The following is a 25,678-nucleotide window of genomic DNA, read 5'->3' as shown; positions in this document are numbered from 1 at the left end:
CTATCGTCCTACACGAAATTAGTGGGGGTTCTTCATTTAAATCACAGAACAGGTCTGAGTGTCTCACAATGAGAGAACGGACACTGTCTTTAAAAAAGTACAAGCTGCATCTCCATAGTTTTGGCGGAGTTCTGTTTTCCTCCTAAAACAGTGACTAAAAAATGTCCTTCCCAAAATTATAGCATCGGCTTATTGATGCCCAGTGATATTTCCAAGCACCATTAGTTGATGAGCTGCTATTCAATAAAAGACAGTTCCTTTAAGAAATTCAGAGATCGAGTCATACTTACTGTTAAATATGCCTAGCCATATTCAAAAAGCTATTACATAATGTTACTACCAAGTAGAATAAAGCTGATTTGGGTGCTTTTATAGTGAATCTACATTGCTTGTATGTTTGCTTTTCTTTTTAAGTATAGCTGTTGAGCTACACTTTTGTGGAGCTTCAGGAGTAGTTGCTTCAGTCAGTTTAATTCATCTTCTCCTCATATTACTGATAGGAATCTCAATATTCACTCCAGATTTGGACATCAGAATAAATAAAACCTACTTGCGTATAGAATATGCTTCAGATGAATGAAAAGATAAAATATATAAAATAAAATAAAAGGATATGGTGACTGCTTCAGAAGACAAAAGGGAGTATTTTGTTAGGCCTTTACCTCCAGTAGCTAGTACCTCTCATGAGCACTAAATTAATGTAAATTTAAGTGCTTTTTTAAAGAGAAGATAGAAAAAATTCTGTCTACTACCATGAAAATACCTGAGTAAAGGCCATTACGCCCTTGTCATCCACTGAGTATCCCACGGCTGAAAAGCAACCAGGTGAAAGGTACAGTACTTTTCCCCGAACTGTTGGGCTTGCATGTTAAGAGATTTGTCATTGCTCTACTCTTTAAAAAAAGGGATATTCATAAATCCATAGCAATGAGCTAACATTTCAGCCCCACAGATACGATTCCCTGACATCGAGATGTATGGGTTGCAGCAAGTGTTACATCCCCAGAAGTGTTATAAAGCTCAAATCCCGCTGTACTCTTTTTCATATTGTAAATCCGTGATCCTGGTGCAAGCGTCTCCTGTTGTAGGAGAGAGAGCAGGATTCCAAATGACAGCCAGCAGGAGGCTTGGAGACTTCTGCGCCTTTAATGACTTGCAAATCAAAAGCATGAAAACCAAACTGCACTTCTCAAACTGTTCTCCCATTCAGCCTCAATAGTCTGCATCATTTTCTCCTATACCATTCCTGTTATTCTCGATACTAGAGTGTCAGTCTTTTCGGTGCATTTTTTAGTGTGGAGAGAAGGGGGTAGGGTGGGAGAAGGGATCTGTCCAATGATCTCAAAGCATATGTTTTTGATTCTAATAAGATTATGGATACCAAAGGAATAAAAATGGAAATCACTACTGCCAAGATATGAAAGAAAGTTTGCATAGTAAAATAATTTAAACCCTAACATTTGGACCCAATAAGGCTAACAGAACGTTTATTCCATATTTTTGGAAAGTATGCTTTTTCTGCACATTAAGTGGTACCAATAAAAAATAATGATTCTCACTCAGTTTATTTCTATAAATTATATTGTTTTATAGTTTTCCAGGGCACGGTTATGTGTCAGATTCTATGGCAAACACCTGGGTGTAAAATGCAATAAGCTAGTTACTTCCAGTGGGGGTTGGAGGAGGAGAGCTACAATCCCCCCTTTCTCCCCAAAATGTACCTATTTCCAAGAACACTGGATTGCAGCTCATCTAAAAACAGCCAAATTCTTTTTCACACTTTAGGAATTATCATTTACATCTCCTTTTGACTTGCTAGTGATATAAAAATGGACCCTTCAGGGGCCTGGAATCAGCTTCAGACACAATCTTGAGTTTGGCGTTATTGCCAAATGTCTAATAGGTGACCGTCCATGCCATGGGTCTGCCCTTTGATTTAGCACAGGTCAGTGTACACAGAATACAACAGTCTTTTTATGTGGGAATTTTAAAAGTTATGAATGTTACAAAGATTTCATAACTTTCAAAAGTTATGATGCTACAAAGACTAGCACTCAGAGATTATGGATCATCTACATTTAGGAATGTCCTTACAACGACAATTTGGCCCTTTTATGTATGCACTATAATTACAGCTGGTTGGAAATGTTCCATCAAAATGTTTTGGGCTTTTTTTTCAGTGAAAAACTGTTTTCTGTGGGAAAATGTTACTTTTTCCAGAACTGCTCCAATTTTCCATAGGGAAAATGTAAGCAAAATACACCCTTTTGGGTCAAGTCAACTGGATTCTAAATATTTCAGCTTGTCAAGCGGAATAAAAACATTTCATTTCAGGTCAACTTGATACTAATGCGTATCTGCCAGCACTGCTGTGGTGCATCACTTGCAGCTTAGACCAGGTGCTCTGCTGCAGGACACACACAGTGCAGTCACCCCGCTTGCTGACGTCCCTGTCTTCCTGCAAGCGGGAGCACAAGACCCTCACCCCGAAAGCACCAGGACTCAGTACAGCAGCTCAGGCATTGCCTGGTATGCTAACTAAACTGAAACAAAATGTGGGATTCATTTCATCCTACTTTGACTATCTAAAAATAATATCTGATCAAGGTGGCTAAAATCCCTTGATTATAGAAATAAAATTCCTCCACAACACAATTTATCCCCTCAAAGATAAACGATTAAGATAAATGAATGTCATTCATCTCAGCCGTCTTTCTCCATCGGTTAATGACAGAGCACAGATGCCTACCTTAGACTAGACACTAACTTGGCTGAAGGTAGTGAGATGCTCCTGCCCTTTGGAGACCCTCCTAATCAGCTTTCTGTTCAGCCTTCGGTCTTACAAGTCTCACGAGGACAAGCAGTCCTTGTGCTTGAACAGAGCTCTGATAATTTCACGGGAGTTTCACACCAGCAAAGAAGTCGTCTGCCTAGGCCTGGGACAGAGAGACTCAAATCGAATCAGTCATATACCTTAGCAAAAGTGTAAACACTTACGCATAAAGAAAGACATATTGTTTTAGGAAAATGAAAATGATTTAGGTATGCAAGGAGAGCTAGTATCTCTCATCAAAAAAAAGGTAATCTCTTGTCTATTCCAAGTTAACAATTGCTTGACTAAATGCAAATACATGCCGTAACACATACATTTAGAGAGAGAGTTCTTGTTGAACTGTGTTTGCTACAGAAACACCCAAAAAAATTATCACGAACAATGCACCAGCGTGGAAATCGCTGTCCATGCTCCATGCAGTGACTATCCTTCCCTCTGCAGAACTTACAGTCTGACTAGACAGGAAAGAAAGACGATAAGAGAAGGCAATATAATAATACAAGCTCATGATGGCCTCCAGTGCCATGATAGAGCCAGGTTTCGATAGACAGATGGTGTGGGAGGCGCTACTTGTGAAAAAGAAAGGCTAGGCAGACAGGAAAGACACTAAGAGAAAGGGAGGAGGAATATATGAGGAACAAATGGGGAGCGAAGAGGAAGTGGAAGGTGTATATGGCCAATTACACTGGAGAGAGAGTCCAAAGTATATGCCTCAATAACTTTTGCATTTCTTGAATTTACAATACTCGCTTTTGCAACCTTATAAAATGTTCATAATATTGTTTTAGAATGTAGAATATAAACCATATGTGCCTATGTCAAACTACATATAATATGCATGTCCTGGGTATTGTGTTTTGCAAATTTAGCAACAGTCTCACACACACGGCTCTCATTAGCATATGTGCAACCACAGTGAAGTTAATAGGATTAAAGCTTGTCAGGAATTTTTCAATTAAACTTTTTTTTCATTGGAAAATATCACTTCATTGAAATCTAAACTGTTCATGAGAACGTAGCAGCTCTGGTGCAATTTGCTATGGGAAAGGTTTCTCAGGTCCTGGAATTTCTGATCAAAACTGGAAAAAGAAAACCCAGAGTAATGTTGCAGTCAGAGTAATGTCCTGGCTGGACATTGGAGGACCAAACATGAGCGCCTGCTACATTGTTCACACACTGTTAATGAAGTCCTGACTCAGCCTGCTGGTTATCTGGGGATGAATTTTATCTTTTCGGTTTGAAGCTGACTCAGTCAAATCCTGAGTGACCATAAACCTTTCTGCAAAGGGGCAGTCTCTCCCCTGAATATGTTTCACATCTTGTTTTTTCCTGGTGGGAAATAAAAAGCATCTGAGTTCTAAAAGAGTCCAGAGGAAGGGGGGGGGGGGGGGAGAAATTCCCACCCTGCTCTGTGCAGACCTATCTGCAAACCTCTCAGAAAACAATTCTCCAGCATCTTTGCTTTAAATGGCTATCTATACTCGTGTGATTCAAGAAAGGCATGTTACATCAAACCAAAGAAATCAAACAAATACATGAAAGGAAAATTCCAAACGAAAGAATCTGATGCTACTGTCTGTTGACCAAACCCTTCAGAAATTTAAATATATATTCTTTAATTTTGCTGCTACTGCACAGAACAGAATCATGCCGTGTCTGTCTAAGCTCCTACACACACTTTGACTGTCAAGTGTCTGTTTGCAGATAAGAATATATTGCAAAAAGCCTGTTAAAGCTATCCCCTCATCTTTTGGTTTTAATTTAGATATTTTTTTCACCCCCTCAAATGTATTTCCTTTAGAAGAAAGGTAAAATAGTTTGAAATCAACAAGGTTAAGGTTCGCTGAAATAACTTCTAAATTTTCTGCCGTGAACTGAAGGCGCTGTCAGAGTGCGGTATCTCTTTAAAGAACAGCAGATATGCTGGAAAAACACCAAAGAAACTTCTATACTTCTGAACAGCATCTTAAAAACAGCAGCACTAGAACAGAAGAAGAGCTCAGGGGAATGCACAGAGCCACTTACTCTCCAAAAATAAAGCTAGTAATGCTTCACTTTGTTGAAGTTACCAGCAGTCGGTCATTGTTGGTTGAAAACTAAAAATGTATACTTTTACATTCTTAGCACACGTACACAGTGCCAGCTGGCTTTATGGCTTAGCTTTGCAACCTAGGGGGCTTACAGGATCTCAACATCTGCAAAATTATGCTTTGATTTCTGGCACCGCCGGGGCTCCAGGGAATGAAACCAAAGCAATCGCCAGCCAGAACTCACATTTTGACATGTTAAGCAAGGGGCTGTTCCTCAGAGTTTTTGCCATTTGGAGAAGAGCAGTAAGCTATATACTTGAAGGGGAGAGGAGAAAAAAAAGAGAAGCCGACAGACATCAATGTTACAGTATTTCTGCTACCAGGGAGAGTGGCTGCTGGAACCAGCGTAAAGGAACAAATTATGAGAGGGATGGGAATGGAAGGGAATTGGCAGGATCGCTACACTATGGCTTATTTTTCGGTTGCACCATGTTCATTATAATCACTGAAAATGTAAAAAAGTGTAATTATTTAGGGCTGAGGCTGATGCTAAAAGACAAAGAAAATAATATGAACTCGAGTGTGAGAGAAAAAAATATAGACTATTATCTTTCAGAAAGGCTTTCTTTTTTACTTCTTTCCACTCCAGCAGCCTGGGATTCTGTTAAAAGATTAATGACCATGCAAACAAAAATTTGATAGGTTTATATTAAAAAACAGTACATGAAGAGTTTAGCAGATCAGGAAAAGATGGGTATGGGACCTATGTGTTTTATAGTCTTTATTGGACAATTCAAGTAAAAAATCTGAAATCCGTAGGTCAAAAATTAATTTTCCCTATGCTCTTCCACACGCCTCGCTTCAGGAACTGCAGCTCTGCAGCACTGGAATCACTGCCTGACACTCATCATAGCTGTTTGCTGGTCCTAGGAATTTACAATAGATCACTGGCATTTACTGGCTGGTAACTCTTACTACCCTTTTTCAGAGCAAACTGAACATATAAGAGTTAAGCTGAAACACTTTTTCAGAATAAAGACTGCAGTGGGTTTTTTTCTCTGGATTTGGGCAAAAACATCCTTTCCATTCATATCAACTCATAATGTCCCTTGGAAAGTCCTTACTCCCATCCATCACTTTTACCACATCACTTTTCTCTCTTTTTTCTCTGCTTCCCTCCTCTAATCCCTTTCTTTACTGTGTCTTCAAGTTCTTCCCCTCCATGTTACTCATCACTCTCCTCCTATTTCTAATAAACACCAAAAGAGCAATTTTCCTCTGTTTTTTTCCCTGGTCTTAAGCCTCAGCACCCACGTTGTCAGTTGTCATAGAAGTACCTTATACTTTCACTCCTACTGCTCCTTCATGCTTAAGAAGAATGTTTGGAAGTACGTAAAACAAGACGATTAAAAAGGTTTAATCATAAAAACAAGATGATGACGAGGGGACAATTAGCTCTTTCACTGCCTTGCCTTAGCAAGGGGCAACCCTCAAGTCCTTCTGCTGAATTTTCTTCTGCCATGATATCGACAAAGAACTGGAAATCTGTAGGGGCTTGAGGTGCTGAGACTAATAATGCCTTACTGTTGCCCTGCTCTTTCCTTTGCTGCATTAATCTGTGTAATCTGTTTTCCAAACCATCATTCTAAGTCCACAGTCAGTGCTGTCTTGCTGGGACAGAGAGGGCCCTTTTGTCAGATGTTAGCACAGCACCCGTCACTGTGACTAGGCTGCCTATGGTCTTCACTAATACAAGGAAAATAATTATTATAGAAAGGCATTGTACTTGAATTAAACCTAGAGCCCACTAAGATGATGCCTTTTGCTCGGGATAACCCAGACTGCTGGAAGCTTAGGGGCTGGGTGGGAGGAGAGAGAAGACAAACATATCTCTGTATGACCTTCTTTGTCTCCAGACTCGTCCCTTGGCCTTAATCAGAGGCAAGATACAAGGCCACATGGGCCTTTTGTCTGATCTAACATAGCTGTTCTTAAACACTTGTGTCCTTTCCCATCACTTGCCTAATGGACAGGAGCAGGCACTGAAGTGACTTTGGGAGAAGAATAGGGTGAGAAGAGGTAGATTAAATGTTTTCAGTACTTGGACTGTAAGACTTTCCTTATCAAATGCAACTGCAAGGCTTTGGGCTTTGAAGGACTGAGGACTGTTAGAGAATCTGAAATGATTTCTCTGCCAAGAGGGGACTGCAGGATAGAAGGGATTACAGTCCTCCTAGATAAAATCCTGTGGTCTTCACAATGCTTTAGCACCAAAGAAATCTGGAAACTGAAACTGAAATAAGCCTGATTCTCCCCTAGCCACAGCCAGAACTAGTGAAAGAAGATTCAGGCCTTTTGCTATCAGAATCCATTCACCTACAACTTCACAGAGATAGAAAGTGTCAGTGACGGAGCAGGTACAATAGGGTACAAAAATAGGATATCTACCATATCTAGCTGTTCAAAAATCCTCTGGGAACCCAGAGGGATCAGTGTCCCATCTTTGAACCACCTCTAAGGCTCTCTGAAATTGTAGCTGAATAATCAAATGTCAGGGACCCCAACCAAACCGCAGGAGAGCTCAAGTCAATTTAATTTGCAACATAGCTGCCTTAAATCAGTATCCTCTTCTCCACTGACAGTTTTATTTGTTTCACAGGTGGATGTCTTGGAGGGAAAGTAAAAGGTATATGCATTAACGTACTCAGGAGCATCATCAGTCCTTCCTAGTCCTCAAAATCCACACTACCCTGAATCAAGTGGTTAAAAAAATAAACAAAAAGGAAGACTCAAAGAGAGTGAGAGAGGCAAGAGACCCTCAGCCTGTCACTTGGGAGAAGCTAAAGTCATCCCAGAAGGTCAGGGAAGTTAGGGTCTACTAGACTGAGGGGAAATAAACTTGAAGGTGAAATACCGTCTTCTGAAATGCAGTCTATGGAAGAATACTTTTAAGTTACTCTTCCCAAAAAATGTCAGCCTGAAGAGAGCCAGCCTTAAAAGTGCACAGGACCATAATTTGTCCCTGCTCTCTCACAGGAAGATCTCCTCTTCTTTACCCGGATTTCAGTCTGACACAGTGTGGTCTTCTCCCATCACACCCCGCCAACCCCCACTGGTGGTAGTATGGCTCCACTGTCCAGGAAGACGAGAGTTTAACATCTATCAGTCTCGGGTAGTGCATAAATCCCAGCCCACCCACTTCCTCCCCGGGGAAAGCTTCAAAGCAAGAGCAGAGGCTGCAATCCTCCGAATGACCCTCCCTGAGGGGCGCTGGCAGGGATGCAGGATGGGAGACGAACAGGCTCTAAACAAACAGGATAACCCTGTGTGATCATGTTGTGCTTTGCTCCCCTCTCATCCTCTGCAGCAGCAGCCCTAAAAGCCCCTCTTTTTGCAGCCAGCATCATTCCAGCAGTGGGCTGAATTGCAATTCAAATACTCATTAGCCACAGTCAGCATCCAGCAAAAGACAAAAACAGCTGGAAATGGCTTTGATGACTACGTAGTCGCCTTGCACAAGAAAAGGCTCAGGGAAGGGGATAGCATTTATTTGCTCTCTGTGATTGACAGATCTTTAATTCCTGTTTCCTGACTGGCAGGACCACAAGGCAGACTGTAAAGGGGTCTGCCAGGCAGGATGGAGAGCAGAGACAATCAGCAGATGCTTTTGTTGTTTTCTTTCCCCATTTTATTTTTAAACTTACAGAACGTTTCCCTTAAGATGACATTACCTCAGGCTTTTCATTATTTCTCTGCGGGAGGAAAGGGCAGTATGAACTCGCAGAACAGGCACTGGTAGACCTACCTGCTTAGTGAAGATTTGCAGACAGTTTGCAGTCCGGAGAGCCGGGCTTTTTGCATTTAACTGTAGACATGCCAAAGTTAGTTTTCCAAATATAAAACTGTCAATCACCCTAAGCACCCTTTTGGTAAATTGAGCAAAAGCCTCGCCTGTGGAGATAATGCATCTTGTCTGCCTCAGAAACCTTCCTGGGGATGAGCTCTCTCGTTCTTTGGAAGCGCCTATGTCTCTCTAGCCTCAGAAAGAGACCGGTGGCTACTTTAGCCTTGCACTGCATCCTGCCTCAGGTCAGGGCTTGTGGCCTGAGCACCACACAAGCATGCAAGTTGCTGAGTCCTGCCCCACCCTGCCCGAGGTCCCTTCTCTGTGCTGGTTAGGTTTCCACAGCTTTCCGCAGCTGCTTAGGTTTCCACATCTGTAGAAGGGAGATTCAACCACTTTTCTCTTTTCTTTTGTCACTGTGAGTAATTATCCCAAAGAGTTCTGAAGTTTTATTTCCAGGAACCATTCCCAGAACTAAAAGAAGGTGAAGTAAAAAGTTCAGAAAGCTATGACTGTTATGCTGTGAATCTGAATGCTGATGATATTTTTTGAGCAAATCACAGAAATCATAGAACAGCCGATAAAACTAAAAAACAAAAACAAACCAAAAACCAAAACCAGTTTCATGAAACTAGAATGGGAATTCATACTAGTATGAAAGCAATCAAAGAAAATGTCTATGTTGCTGCTTCATTTGAATTAGGAATGGGCTTTTGAAGTCTCCTGACCATCCCCACTTATGGCACTTTGGTTCCCACTGCAGAGCAGCCTCAGAGGACATGAATTGAAGCTGTCTGGAATGAAACTAACCTAGAAATTGCCCTCCAGGATGGTACTCCATGTGCTCCAGAAGTAAAAATCAGACCAGATCTGCTTTGAGGTAAAACCTTTAACTGCGGCTGCTTCACTCCCCAGAGCCTCCTCTTAGCACACTGTGTTACGGGCTAATGGTATCCATAACATTTCAGTATGAATCCCATTCCATTATTCACGATGTGATCAATTCCACGATGAGCCAAATCCAATGCCTTTCTCCTGTACCACAGAGAGATCCAATGTCTTTCTCCTGTACCACCACCTTCAGCGTGACCACCCATGCATTTCTAGAGTGAGATGGGATAGCAAAAGTGCAAAGGGCTGACGAGGCAGACCTGTAAACTTGCCTCGTTTGCAGAGGCAACCCAGGTCATCGAGGTGCCTTCAGCAAAGTAGGGCCACCTAGAGACCCACAGAGGCTATACGAGCCCTCAAGCTGCAGTTACACTCTGTGGTGTGATGGGGGTAGTTTTGGGGGCTGCCTGTGCTTTCCCCAGCATCTGGCCATGCAGGAGAGGCAGGAGCAGAGCACTGAGCCCTGCAAGCAGGTTCTGCTCGATTTAAACACAAGTACGCTTGGTAAAATCAAAAGCAGGATCCTGCCTCCAGTTGTAAATACTCCCTGCTATATCTCTAGGTGAAAAGTTCCAGAGATATGAGAATTAAATGGACAGAGTGAGATCAGGCCACAGAGAGAAAGACATAAAGCTGTTAAAGATGTTAAAGCTGTTTTAAAGATGTTAAAACCACCATTGTTCTAATGTCAAAGAAATATCAGAAATATCAATTGATATTTTGTCTGAAATCAGAAGTGACTTTTAGCACCCATCATAATAACATGACAAAGTATCCAAACTCCTGTAACAAGAATGACCTCCATCTCCCCTTTACATGACTTCTCAGATGGCGGAAGGATAAATTGGTGGCTCACCGAATCCACAGTTTCAGTTCATATTTAACTGCAAGCGTACAAGCTACTGACTCAGCATAAAGGGCCCCATACGTAAAGAAAAAGAAAACAACATTCAAAAGATATCTGACACAGTGAGATATTTGAGGAAATTAACTTGACCCCTACCTAACATCCAATAGTAGCACATCTGCAAAAAATAAACAGTTCCTACTACCTACAGGTGGCATATTTAATAAGTAAATATGAACAGAGCAGCAGAAAAAAAGAAATCCAATCATCACTCTACTGTAACCATGTATGGTCCCCCTTTCCATAGCGGCCTAGCAATCAGTTTATAATTAATTGGCCTAGCAATCAGTTCATAATTAATTCAGCACTTTTCTTTCAAAACTGTTAAGGTAAACTACAGATGATCCCTGTGTCCATTTTATATATGGGGGAAATGAATGAAAGCTGCTTTCTCAGAGTCTCACATATATTAGTTACAAAACCGGAAGAGAAAACAAATTTCTGTTTTTCACAATCAGCTTGTGATCTAGAAATATCATTGCATTTTTCATTACTTATACAATGAAAAAATAATTCATATTATTCCATAATATTAATAGTAATGCTAGTACTAGCGCCATGCCTACAGACCTGAGTAAGCTACAAATTCCGCCATTCTAAATATTGTCTTGAACTTAGGCCTTGTGAAAAAGTGGGATAAACCTCCTTCTTCAAATAAGAACATAAGGGAAAGGAAATAGTCTGCTGAAAAATCACACAGGAAAGATGTGAAAGACCAGAAAAATTCCCAGTACTTATGAAAAGAGAATCCAAGTTCTTTCCCCATTTTTTCTGAAAATTTGCCACACTTAAAAATGCCTTCTATAAAGAACAGACGTTTCAAGTTAAGTTACTTCATTCAAAAACCAAGCTCATACTAGACTATTTTAATTCCTGTGGATAAAACTTCTCTTTTTGTTTGAAAAACAGAAATATTGATACTTTCAATTTCAAACATTTTACTTTTCTCATTTCAGATTTATGTCAACGGGCAGAAAATACATGTACTGCTCATTATGACATTCATCTCAATTTAACTGAGTTGCACTGCTTAATTTAGAGAATGTTCTAACCGATGCCAGTAAATGAAATTTAGGGTTGTGCAATCACTTGATGAATCAGATCAGAGAATAGATCCCACTCCAAAATAATTCTTGTTCTTTACTCAGTTTAATTTCTGGAGCCAGTTTGCCCTGCAATGTAGGCATTTTAAAGCCATGGCTATCTAGGCAATAAATATTTGAGGAAACTTTTTGTACTTAAGGGTAATTTTTTTCCAGTTTTACAGTTTGCTGCCTCCGAAACAGGGCCTTTTCCCCTACCCTCCTCCGTATTGCCTAGCCCGTTGCAGGGCTCCAGCTCCCGCACTCACCAGGCCTCCTCCAAGCCAGTTCAGCTCACTAATCAGTAGAAATAATCACCCCTTGTCTGGCTAATTTTCTACCAGTTTATGGGACTGCAGCAGCTCACTGTGGGACAGATAAGCACTGGAGACAATGTAAGGAAAGCAGGACACCCAGAGGAAGGTGAGGGATAGGGGAGATTTCATTTGCAAACCAGCAGATCAGCTCACCATCTAACAAAACATCGCTCTGAGAGGGAAGAACCACAGAACACAAGTGACCCCAAATGGCTTACAGACTTCCAACAGGGATTCAGCGGTTTGCACAAAAATAGCTAATAGGCAAGAAAGCTCCCATCAGGTCCATTTACTGCTGCAACATTATTTAACACAGATTTATGCATTGTACATAGATTTATACATTATACATAGATTCATACGCTATAAATTTTCTAAATTTATGCATTTCCTTATGTTTGGCAACCAGAGCCTAACAAACAAAACACAAACAAAAGAAGAAAACTGACAGGATGGCTTGACTTCACTTTTCTACAGCTTCTTGTTTGCTCCACCAGGCAGACTAAGAGAGCTGCACCCTGGGCACATGCCCCGTAACTGCCTGGCTTAAACTTGAACCGTTAAGGATTCTTAACACCAGTATGAGAGAGAAAAGATTGTTCACACTAATTAAAAATCAAGAAGACTTTTTTTTTTATTTGGAAACTTCAAGAGTAAGAAAGATCTTATTACCTTAAGGAAACAAAAAACGATACATTTCAAATGTCAAGCTGTGCAAGGTTTTAAGATCACCAGAGATTTTAAAAGGTTGGAACTGAAAGGGCAGCCATGTGAGGAAATCTGTACAGCTGGTTATAAATCTCTCTGAAACTATCTAGCTAAGCATGGGGAATGCCACCATTTTGAATCTAACCTTTTTATGTCTGTGCTGACAAAGTGTCGTTATGTTTCTTGTCTGAGGTGGTACTTAACGTCAAAGACAGGAAACGTGTTACTAATTATGTCTCTAGCATCCAAAAGAAGAGGAGAGGAAGGAGAAGCTTTTAAAACCTTCTCGGTATTGCATAGCATGTGTCCGCCCTCAGAGTTTGCAGCGTTTAGTTTTACCTCTTAAGAGTCGTCGTTAATAATTATTTACAAGTGCTGCCATTAAACATAGTGAGAGGCGGTGCTTGCCACAAGGAACCCAACGAATAAAAGAGTAAGAGAACACATAAACGGAGGGGGGAAAAGATTATATCGCCTTCATTTTAAAGGAAGAGCATCCAGAGATTAATTGGCTTACTTGAAGCTACAGGGAAAAATATCCCTTCCTGAATTCCCACCGGTGGACAGGAGTTGAATGCACTAAATGGTGGCTGCGGTGACTGTGAAAGCACTAGTATTTTAAAATAAAAACTTTAGTTACGCAGAAATTTCGGCTTAAGCAACATGCTTAGGACCCCTAGCTTCCATATGGGATAGAATAGAAAAGTCATAGCAAGCGGATCTTACATATGTAAGGCCAAAATGGGCCAAAATGTTCATCTTCAGATTCATGCATCCTTGCACCCTGCAGGGAAGACTTTGACCATCAGGTCAGGTCACTACATTTCAAAGGCACCTGAATCTTTTCATTGGCTGTAAAGAGACCTTTGATAGTTTAAGACTTATTAACTGAGCACTTAAAATTTCATTGCAAGTTATATGTTTTAGCTAGGCAACTAGCTAACGACTGCTCCCAGAGCTGATCAATTCAAAAAGTTTAGGGCCAGATGAGGTCTGTATATCATCTGAACTGACCTTATGTTTGTCACAGGTCATTAAATTTCACAGCCTTACCCCTGTACAATAAATTAAGCAAGCTTATAAAGAGGCTAAAACAAAATAATGAGTCAAAATATAAAGAAAAACTGCAAGTACACACACCAAAGGATAGAGCTGGCCAAAAAGAGTCCTTTACGCTGAAAAACTTGAGCTATATTTTGAAGCATTTCAGTCTTCTCTGCCATGGGCTGTAACACGCACACTGCTCAGACAAGACACCAAGGATGTCTTCTGCCTCTCAGATCATCCTTCTGAATGCGTCCCCTTGCTTTTGATCCTGGTGCAAGCACATTGCATAGGGACCTTGCCAGGACACAAGTGTAGCAGGAAAAACTTTCCCTTTTCCTGCTGTCACACCTCGGAGGAACTTTTGGCCCTTCTTTAAAGGTTCTTCAGCTGTATGGAGTGGTCCCCCTCCAGAAGAAACCTATTGGCATGCCCTTAATACGTATTAGTTGCCATTAAAGAAAACACAAATATGACTAAGATTCCTACCTGAGGACCGTGAGTGCCTTAGGAGCTATGCATGTGTCTGTGTCCGCCTTGGGTGGTTGTTTAAAATTGTAAACTTACCTCAGACCTGCAGAACATGCACTTCTATGAGATACTGTTCAAAGAGAAATTGGCATTTTAGTGTCTGTGCAATCGGCAGGCCCGACAAGGAATATCTCAGATCTTGGCCTCCACTTAGCTTTATGTCTCCAAATCAAAAATTATCCTCAGAAACAAGAGGAACCTCTCAGGGAAAAAATTCACCTGAACTCAAATTTTGTCGAGACTTACACTTCACAGACCTTGATAAACCCATACACTTTCCAAAGATAAAAAAGGAAAGGAGCAATTCCAAATATATACCGAGATCCTGAAGATCCTTCTCAGAACTGCCTGAGAAAAGTCTACAGAGAAACAAAAAAAAAAAATCTCTTATTTATGACATTGCACATACCATCATTAAGAAGAAAGTGTTTGTGTACAGCAGTACACTCAAAGTGACTTGAATAGTGAAATAATAATTTTATAAAAGCTGCAGTTGTTGTTACATTTTTGCAGGACTACTTAGTAACACTGACATTTCTTTAACCTCCACAACAAACCACACGCTTATTCAATACCACTTTTTGCATGTCACACTGCCCCAGCGTTATACGATCACTCAATGAAAAACCCTATCATAAAATATAATATGCACAATGGGAACAGAATTAAGGTTACCAAGGGAGCCTTAATTCTGAATTTCCTGACTCTTGTGGGTTTAAATCTCAAACTTAGTGTTATATTAACATCTTTTTAATTGAGCAAGAAAGGGAAGAATAGTCCGTATTAAAAGGCTTTATTAGTTAAAGATGAGAATTTCCCAACAAACATGTTTTGTCTATCCATTTCTCATTCCAAGTTTTCTCTGTAATTCAGAACTAGCTGATCCAGTCTCTTTGCAATGAGTTACCTTAAAATTAAAACCTGTGACATGGCACAATTTGTTCTGACTGTCAGTGCATTTGATCTTGCAGTCTCTGATCTTGGGGAACGAGACCCTATCCCCTAGAAGGCATTCCCCCAGCTCCTGCTGGCTGGAAAGAGCAGGATCTGTTCCTTTATCATTTAGACACTATTATGAAATGTTTTTAAGTATATAATAGGAGTGGGGGGGTATGCTTTTCTTGCAACAAAATCTACTTGGAGTTGGTGTGACAATCTACCTAGAAAGGATTCAATTTGCTCAGTTCATTTAATGTACTGGAATTTAAGATTCAAGAACAGACAGAAAACTTTAATTGTTTCTTTTTTCCCCCTCTTTTTCTTTTAAGACAAAGAATTTTTACTGAAAGTCTTCAGTTTGTATAAGAGTTTAAATCTTATATAGCGTTTTAAGCCACAATAGAGAATTTGGTGATATTTTTATTTTTTATTCACATCATTTCATTTTACTTACCCCGTGGAAAAGGCAAACATTTGATGTTGACTGTTATATGAAAATCATTTGACGTAACTCTGAAAATATGGTATGTCTGTTGTCTTTGGAAAAAAATTCGCTTAATTGGTTGATGTAAAAAACTTTTTATAGATACAAATTCTCAGTATATGCCTCATTTAAAGTTAATTTAAGTCAGAGGGAGCTTTTCTGTTAATTTTATTTTTCCCTTTTTTATTTTCCTTCTGCTAATTTTCTTTTTTCCAGATGATCTTCTTTAGCTGCTCTTAGAGTGGGACTATTTATTGTAGCTATTGATTAACGCTCTACCAGAGGCATCCTTTTTAAAGGAAAAAATTTCCCTCATCACCAAAGAAAACTCAGAGCAAAAACTAGAAATTTCCAGTTTTTGGTGATTTGTTACCACTGCTTTTGTCTATATTCTTAAAAAGAGCACTAGAGGTGAAGTTTTTAGGAGGCAGCTCTCTCTTTGAATAAGGAATTCAGTGTGAGCTCGTCAGAATGCCCACCTGATAAAAGCAACCCTACGCATCTAGTCTCCAAATAACACTGATTTCAGTGTTATTTTGGTGCTAGAAATCAGTGTGTCATCTAGCACAGCCAAGTGTCCTCTGAGGACCCTACTGGGAAATCAATAGAGTTTTATGAGGTTAGCTGCAGCCTTTGTGTAAACACTGTAATATTTTATGACGGGAAACATAGGGGTTTTTTTATGTAAAAATGGCATTGATTAGGGGGTTTTATGCTCTGTGTGGCTGAATTGTTGGGGGCTGTTAAATGTGTACATGCTGTGGTTCGAAAACTTTGCTGTCCAACATGAGATAATGCTTTTATTTAAGTATTTCTTGACTATTCAAATAAACAGAAATTTTAGGATTTTAAAACCACTGACATAATGTGATTTTGTTTTCTAATAAATTCTTAGGAGATTATTTACATTATAAAACAGGTAGTTACACACTCATTTTTACTGCGTTCCAAACTTGCACTAGATAAAGACCAGCTAGTGTAATTTCTGAATAACATTATGGCCAATGTTTGATTTTTCCTCTGGAATGTTTTGCTCCCTCAAAGTTCAAGTACAGTTTCTCTTTTCTGATGTTTTTTTTTGTGGAAGAATTTCATTCATACTGCATATCGGATCACAACATGGACATTAGAGGCAACTTCGGTCTTCAGTTTCAGCAGGTGTAGGCTTACTACCGACATCGGACTAGGAATCAGATTTTTTTAAAGACTTTGCAGAAAGAAAGAAGTACACATTTTTCCTGAGATCTAACAGATTTTGAATTATTCCTCACCATTTTCCCTGGGTGCAACAATAGGCAGTGCTGGCTGCTTTGGAGAATGACCCCTAAGTCCACCTACTGGATCACAAGGAGATCAGGTTGTCTCCTTCAGCTCAGCTCTTCGAAAGAGGAGGCATGCTGTGCTCCATAACCAAACTCGCTCCCTGCAAGACTGGGATGGGAAAAACAGAAGATGCCCAGCTTTTGTGAGGAAAAAGCATCCAACTAAGTTCATGCAGTTACAACTAGCCCTTGCATAAATTGCCCAAGACTTGCTGGGATGTCCTGAACTTTCCAAGCTAAGGTCCGCTGCTACCTATCTATATACATATAGTCAATAAATGCAATATGTGGTTTCCAGTGCTGATAAGGCAAAATGCTATATTTAAAATGAGAAACATTTTAAACTGGGAATTAACAATGTAAAGATCAGATTCTATGGAAAATTTCACAGCCCCTCCAGGAAACCTTTGTGACCTAGGTCATGGTTACAGTTAGACTTCAGCTGGAAAAAAATATTTCCAAAAAAACAACACCGGTGTTCATACAGTGTGAAGTAAAACTCACTAAACATCCTTGCCCATCCAATCCAAACTACTCCTGGCAGACAGCAGCAGCCCAGAAAAGTAAAATTTTATGTATTGTAAATAAAAATCAGTGAAACATTCATGATGTAACAGTTACATATTTCTCCCCACCATCCCCTTATTAAAGGTGAGATGGTCAAGGTTTGTGCGAAACTATTTCACTCTACACCAAAGCAACTTTTTAATTATACTCTAGTGCATTGAGAAAAAAACATGTCTACAGATCTCCTGAGGTCTCTCCCTTTTTTTTTTTTTTCTTTCCTGAACAGTTTCAGGGTCTCTTTTTCCAAGTTTTGTCTGATTATTTAGCTAAAAAATTAGAAACTGAGCCTTTTATTTATCCACAGCCCAGGATTTGCAGCTGTGGGACAAGCAGGCTTCCTTGTGCTGCCCTTCGAGCGACCTCCACACTGACCTGCAGGGACCACCCTTACAGGAGGCAAGAGGTAATTCGGGCTCCGCTCCTGCTTTGACTGGGCCTCCGCTAAGCAGAAACTGGTGTTTTATGAGATGATCACATGTCGATGAGAGACAAAGCTGAGGCCTCCACGTAAATTTTGACTCAAGCCACAAAGGTGGGAAACCAGCACTTTATCACCAAGCCACCCAAGTCCTCAATGCGATTCCCATTTATTTGAGAGCAAACATAAAACGCTGTGGGCCAAATTCTTCCCCAAGTTTCACCTCAGCAGCCTCACTGCCTTGCCTTATGTCCTCTCAAAGGAGTTTCAAAGAGTGCAAGTCAGTGGAGAATCCGATCTACTTTATTTCTTTTAATGTGCCCCAGAGAGTTTTATTTACCCAGGAGATCAATTTCATTTTTACGTTAAAAAATACATTTACCTATCAAAACTTCCCCCCAGTTATACAACAGAACTGAAATAACATTTTAAAAACCTCAGGGTAAGATTCTGTGCTGTTGAAAAATTTAGACCTTTTAGAAGCTGATTAATTTTTAGGATCTTAAAAAAAGCCATACACAGTTGCTTTAAATAGCAATGAAAGGCTGATTCAAGCCATTAAATTTTATGTTGTGTGTAATGTTGTAATTGATGTCAAGCCTTTGCCACATTCTTCACACTGACGTTGGGCAGTCTCCTAAACACTAAGGGTGCAGTTACAAGAGTCCAGAGCAAATAAAGTACCATGAAATGGGTAGTAGAATGGGACTTCACTGCTACAAATAGAGAGGTTCAAATGTAAAATAATTAAGCCTGAGCAAATTCAGCTACTTTCTTTCCCATCCATTTATTTTGGGGGATAATTGGGTGCATTAAGTATTTTGCTGCAAACTGTTTCTCTGTATATGCGTATAAAACTTTATTACCCTTGTAAAAAGCATGCTGTGAATTCTGATGCTTCTGTGAGTTTGGGAGCATATAATTATTCTCTTTGCAGGAAAGCACACTTACCCAGGTCCCAACCTGAGCAAGCCTGCATCCATAGCACCTCTTGCTTGAAAGCAGCATGCTGAACTTAGAGCATCATTGAGTTAAAAAGGCAAATCCAGCTCAGAGCTGAATAAAGAAATGTTATTTTCTCTTCTCATAGGAGATTTTAATATAGCACTTTGTTTCACCTTTGCTGTTTTCCTGGTAAGCCTTAAGCAGTTTAAGAAGGCCCATAAAGATTTAAGGCCTTAGTTCTGACATCATCAAAATAAGTTGCATAAACTCATTCTTGCAAAAGCTGCCTCTGAGGTCAGCAAGAGTAGCCTGTGTATAAAGTTACAGAGATGCTGCTGTCAAACGAGTAGAAAAAGCATGAGGCCTAAGGAAAGAGAGGTTTCCCTTCACTGTGCTGTGTTCTCATAGGGTATGTCCACAGTGGTAAATTAAACAGAAACAGACCCCTGGCATTGTTCGGATGTTAAAACAGGTCAGGGCTGCAATTTGCGTGCAGCCACTCTGTCTCCAAGCAGAAGGAAGATTAACAGTGTCATGCAGATCATACCCCCGGCCCCATATTCAGAGAACAGGTTGCTATTTTGGATGCAGTCAAGCTTGCTGCCTTGGTCATGCTATCCAAGAGGGGCAGCAACCTGGCCCCAGCCTATCTACAGGTGAGGTAGAGGTGACCCTACAACCTCAAGAGGGGTCATAGCTCCCGTGGAGCTACCTGCCCTGGCGCTGGCTAGCTTTCCTGGGTGTCCGGCTGCCAAGCGCTGAATCTGGGCTAGGTGCCCAAATCTTTACCTGGAATCTACAAGCATTTTGGGCTAGATTTTTTAAAGCTGGGTTGCTTGTGCTGACATGAGCTGAAATCAAGCATCCAGCTGCTTCACAGCCATACCCATAAAGAACGTCTAACGAGGCAGGTTTAGGATTTTTCTTTTTCCCTCTTGGGAAGCTCCTCCCTGGTGTGGCTGTTTTATAGCACAAAAGTAAAGTGTGGCTATGAACTTTCTCAAGGCAAAACAAACTCCCATAGGGTTTTAAGGCCATCACTGCTGCCACCTCTCCTCCCCTGAGTGCAGGCTGTAGTTCTTCACTCTGTCCTCTCTTACGTTTCATGTACTTTTAAAAGAAAAAGATCAAAAACAGAACACTCAGCTAGACAGATTTAATTCTATCATTTTGGAAGAGGATGCAAAACAGGACAAACCACATGCAGCAGATGTTAATCACGTCATTTAATACACAACCAGAAGATGTGCAGTAACCATAGTGATAAGAGAGACTGGTATAATAAGGTTTTCAAAGATGCAATAGAGCATTGAATTGATCCCTACAAGTGAATCCAGTTGTTTTTACATTTATGTCATCCAGTGAGGCTAAGCCATAGTCAATGCTGTTGTAAGATATACCTATCGCAGTGAAGAAAGAGTGAATAAATTTGAATAAAGGGTAGGAATGGTTCTGTAGCTAGCCTATTGGTGCGAGATGCTAAAAATTGAGTGGGTATTTAGGGCTCAGACCTTGGATTGGGAGTGTTCCCCAGTTTTACTTGCTGGCAGTCCTATCTTCCACCTCCTTGTGAGCAGATCAGGTTGCTTTCCTAGACCTAGGCCCTCTATACAGATACAGAATGAGCTGAGAAAAAAAAAACCCAGCTGGAACAGACCACAGTGTGCTAGGAGAGCAGGAAGCCGGATGAGGACAACATTTCAGTGATTACGGTGTGTATTTGGCCTGAGTTCTGTCAAGGGAATGGCTCTTTTTCTTTCAGTGGCCAGTAGTTCCAGAAATAATTATGAACATTTTTGCCTGAAAGGGCAAAAACAGAGTTTGAATGAAAAGTCACAAGCCTACTTTGAGATATAGTTATCTCTATAAAAAAGATCTTTCTTTCTGTGCTTCCTGTGCCAGCCAAGAACTTCTCATAGGGAAAGGATTCGGATCTTTAGTCTTCTACAACAGCTTCTCCAACCTGGCAGCCTTGAATGCTTTTGCATCCAGTGGTACATCCAGAGCGCCAGTGGCACGGCTTGCCCCATCCTAAAATGGGCGTGTTGCATTGAATCAACCTCTGGACATGCACATCAGCTTCTATCCCAGAAGTCACAACCTGTTCATTGCTGATACACCAATCTGCAGTGTAGCATCATCCCTTCTTTTTTAGCATCAATGCACAGACTCAGTCCTACAAACCCCTGCGCACACGCAAATTCCTTCTCATTGAGGCTGACGGCTCTACTCTGCGATGTATCGCTAACTCGCATGAATAGATATTTGCAGAATGGGGCCCCAGATCTGCATAAGGAGGCCACACTCCAATTTCTGCCTTAGGAACACAAATCTGTCAGTTTTAACTCAGTTTGTGCTGTGACTTTTAACCTTGGTACTAAAATCTAAGTCCCAGGCACTCCTGCCCACTGCTTGGAGGCACCAAAAAGGCTAATTATTTCTCACCCTGTTACTTGCCAGATCTCATCTCACAAGAAGTGCAATGTGTATTTCCTGGAATAGACTCCTCTCTTTTTCTTTTTATGCCAAAATAATTCATTTCTGATTTCATAAGTCCTTTGGAGATTTAATAAATATCTATAGGCAGAAAAGGGCAGCTGCTTCTTGCATAGCACTAGAATCTTAAAACGTCAAAACCAGCAGGACAGTCACCTCTTCAGATCTTTAATTTCACCCTAAGCAGATCTGATTTGTCGGAGGAAGTAACAGTTTACACATTGCAAAAATAAATGGTGCAGCAGGCGTTCATACACAGTAGGAGGTGTGAAAAATGGGGAGGAGGGGGAAGGGAAACTGATGGAAACAATCAACTAATACAGAATGAAAGCATTTTTCTCTCTCCAAGTGGAACTAATAGGAACATCAAATACATTAAACTAAAACAGAAACATGAATGACAAAATTATTTTCTGACTTTTTTAAGAAGGCTTTTTTTTAACAGTGTTCTCACACACTTGTGGAGGGAAAAAAATAAAAAACAAAACAAAGGCTTGCATCTAGCACAGACAATCAGTTTCAAGTGTCTACTTCAGAAAAATGCCTTTTATTCATCCATGCATCGCATGAGTCTACAGTGAGTGCCAGCTGAGAGCAAACAGATTCTGTGGTGACAATGGGTGGTACCATATTCAGGGGATGTGCCACCTAGGTGCTGGCAGCTAAGCAATATCACAGCAATAATCAGCATAACAGGAGTCAGTGGGTGTATAATTCTGAACGTCCTCCAGGCCTTTAGAAGACAGACTGTGCAATTTCCAGTGGTTTCAGTGTCCGTGTTTAATGTTTCATTCTGTTGTAGATGATGCTGGAAGAAAATAAGAACAACTGGACATCCAGTCCCACCAAGCATCTGCCCAAGGAGATGGGCATAAAAATGTCAGCTTAACTTTCACCCAGTACTGTCCATAAATACCTCTGTCAGACCAAAACCAAGTGGTGACTCCATCTATTCACCTGCCATTAAACTCAATATTTCAAAGGTGTTGTTTCTTTATCAGAAAAGTCATTAGCTATCAGAAGCCGTTTCATCAGTATCACTGTTTGGAAGCAACAAGCATCCCAATGGGGCAAGGGCACATCCTCGAAGGAAGCATTTTGGTCTCAAGGGTGTAAAGACTAATATAAAGAAAAACAGAGAGTGACACATTAGCTCTGCTTCATTAAACAATATCCAAGTTAATGTTAATGTCAGAGGTTTAAATTATGCATTTATGCATGATATTATGGAAATGCCCTGTAAGCCAAAAGGAAAACAGAACTAATTTTTTTTTTTGAAATCATCACATTGAAGAAAGCTGTTGTCCTGCTGGTGAATGCAGTTGAATGGCTTATTCTAGAAACCATCATGTTCGCTATCAAACACTCATCCTTCTAGAGGAGATCAGAAGACCACACAGCTTTACTGAGTCCAGTCCTATGACTCCTCCAGGGATCTTCCATAAGCCTGACACTAGCGCAGACCCTGTTTTGGGGGAGCTCTCCATTTCTACCCAGCTCTTAAAGCCCTCACACATTGGACATCCATATTTTAGCTCTCAGGGCTGGAGAACACAACAGGAAGGAAAGGCTAGTGGCATAGCTGCTGTCACCTCTTTTATACATGGTCCCCATCACTGTCAAATAGCCTACCCAATTGCGATGTGTGCAGTATGACCATTGCAGCTCCTCAGCACCGTGTTGTGCTTTATCTGCAGCTCTTGTGACTGATACAGATATAATGGTTTCATCTGTACTAGTACATGGTGAGGGTCCCAGGCACTGGAGCTTGGTTGTCTGCATAATTACTTTGCTTAAAAGATCCTATTCTGAGCCAACCAATGCAGTCCCAAACAAGTCCCAGACATTGCTGAGTAGCTAGCCCAGTGCAGGACCAAGAGGGAATTTGGATGAAACTCGCCTGCTTTGGAACATGAGAGAGTTTAATTATATATGGACACGGACAAACTGGGTCACTTAACCTTGGAGTCATATATAGTAGGTGCTAGCACTGCTGAATTTACTAATACAGATGCAGCCAGTGGGCCATGCCCTGTACAAGTCTGGATAACCTGGACAAGTTCATATGTGGTGAATTACTGCCCCGATGCCAGTAAGCATCATCATGCTGGCTAATCATTGCTCAATTTCTTTGCTCCAAAGAAGCACCGAAGATGGTACTGTGCTGCTTTAGCAATATGTGTTATAAATAACATAAAGCACTTGGTGTTGGTCCTGACCTGGCTAAATCTGGAAGCAGAAAGGCAAAGCACTGCAGAGATTTGACCCAATCAGAACCAAAGTAGTTCCAGGAAGTAAAAGCGTGGCATGCCTATAGACTTTAATAAATGTAAAGAAAGCTTTTTAGTCAAAGAAAGCTTTTTAGTCATGCAAAGCTACTTCATGCTCACAGATTAACTGGTGCACCTAAGTCTTTCATGACTTCACTTTGGAAAGCAAAGAAAGGGACTCCCAAGTATGATGTATGTGAGCTGAGCCATTGAAGACACATGCAAATTTATACTTGGACAGAAGTAACTTCCTTGAATCAGAGCCTATACGTACGTTTTGGAAACAAAGCATGAGCAAGCCAAAAAAACTCCCTAAAATAAAGACTGCATTTAGCCAGACAGCCTTCATGCCATAAATGATCACCTCTCTGTGTTTCTGTTGCTAGCTGTGCTCAAAAGTAAATAGCTCATGGAAATAAAATTAAGCTCGCAAGAAGCAGTGTAGCTGCAGTAAAAATGATAATTAATTCCAGGATGAGCTGATGCTTTTTGGGAGAATAATTTCTTAATTCTGAAAAATTCTTTTTGGAAACACCATTATAATACTACTTCTTTTTTAACACAAAGCAAACATAAACAGAATTCTCATTGAAATTCTAGTTTATATTTGGCACAGCTTATTCTCGGTACCTAACCATTATACTCATCTAATTACTTAAGTTTGTCTTGTGAGCTCCTTCAGTGTAAACAAACTGTGTTAGTGTCCTTTAGCCATGGGCTTCAAAAGACCTACAATTACAAATTTTATTGCTCAGCATTACAAGATGATGGTATCTCAAGAGAAGGTGACAGTGAGTTAACAGATAGGTCCCCAAGGGCAACTGGCCCAGACCTACAGACTCCCTTCTCCAAACAGAGAAACAGGCACAATTAGCAACTTTCAAAATGACAAATCTCTTTCCTTCATTCACTCAGCCTAACGTGGCTGAGTGGACTCTCTTTCATTCACATTTTGGTACTAATTAACTTATAACATTTGGCTTTGTCTCATAAGAAAGCCTAGCTCTTTAGATGCCATCTCTTACAGCATCAGGGAAAGTCACATGCAAATAATGTCAGACAAAACCAATTACAAAGTGAGTTAATTTGCACCTCTCTCTTGGTAAGTCATTAGGAGGCACAGTGTGTTAATTCCAGGTACACTTTTATTTTAAGTTTTTCTAATGTGGCATGAGCACAGAATATCAGTACCTGCAATAGAAGGAGATTAACTCTTTCCAGATGTCTAAGTAGTACATATCTCTATAGTTATAACACTCCTATTACTACAATATCTAACCTTTAAGAATGATGGTATTAAAAAACCCAGCACAGGAATATAAATTACCGGTCCTTTGATTTCTAATTGAAATGGGATGTTTTTTAGATAGATAAAAACTGAGATATGGACATTTGGATCTAGATCTTACTAGGATTTATGCGAGAGTCAGCTTTGACACAGGGCTAGCGTTTATAACGTGGTTCAGAAGTGAACAAACAAGCTTCAGGCATATTCAGGAGACTACAAGTTTTCAGTGAGGTCCATTGCTAATTAGGACATCTGTTGGACACCTGAGACTTTACTAGGAGCTTGAACAAAACTTTTCTGAAGAGGAGAATGTACTGAATCTCCTCTGTTTCATTTCTCTATTCACCTCATCATATGAGGTAGAACCATGGTACTGGGCAGTCAAAGTGGCATCATATAGAAGATAATCCAGGAGAGCCACAAGAAATATCATGGCAATACTTATAGAATTCCTGAGATATCATTCCACTGCAGAGGCAAGAGACATTAGCTGTGGAAGAGAGTATTAAATATTCTATGACCCATTCATAGCAGAATTTTTTGTTGCATTTCCTCCCAGATCCTCAATGACACATAAATCTAGAGGGAGCTAAAATTTATGATCCCTTTGACCATTTTCAGTATATATTCTCCAAAAAATTGTCAGTAAAAAGGCGGACTAATAATTCTGACATAGTCAGAATTAACTCCGGTTTGTCTACCCAAAATCTATCTCCAGTGGTTTACTAGGAAAGATTCCACAAAGGTTTGATATGTCCTTTA

At 40.3% G+C, this 25,678-nt stretch overlaps 1 long non-coding RNA gene across 48 annotated transcripts in view; it reads right to left on the bottom strand.

Annotated features, from left to right (window-relative positions):
- Positions 1–25,678, bottom strand: part of LOC104149902 (uncharacterized) — a 132,230-nt gene that overhangs the window by 24,502 nt on the left and 82,050 nt on the right. For 38 of the 48 annotated variants that reach the window (XR_011139998.1, XR_011140009.1, XR_011139999.1 and 35 more), the window contains one exon: positions 20,005–22,477. The exons of 3 other annotated variants lie outside the window; for them this stretch is intronic. This is a non-coding gene — a long non-coding RNA (uncharacterized lncRNA). Of the gene's footprint in view, positions 1–20,004; positions 22,478–25,678 lie in introns of those variants that run through there. 7 more of the 48 variants (XR_011139993.1, XR_011140019.1, XR_011140031.1 and 4 more) reach the window with 2 other exon arrangements.

This window comes from Struthio camelus, chromosome 3, assembly GCF_040807025.1.
Source record: "Struthio camelus isolate bStrCam1 chromosome 3, bStrCam1.hap1, whole genome shotgun sequence".
Lineage (NCBI taxonomy): Eukaryota > Metazoa > Chordata > Aves > Struthioniformes > Struthionidae > Struthio > Struthio camelus.
The sequence above is the reverse complement of the archived record's forward strand: the minus strand, read 5'-3'. Positions and strand labels throughout refer to the sequence as shown.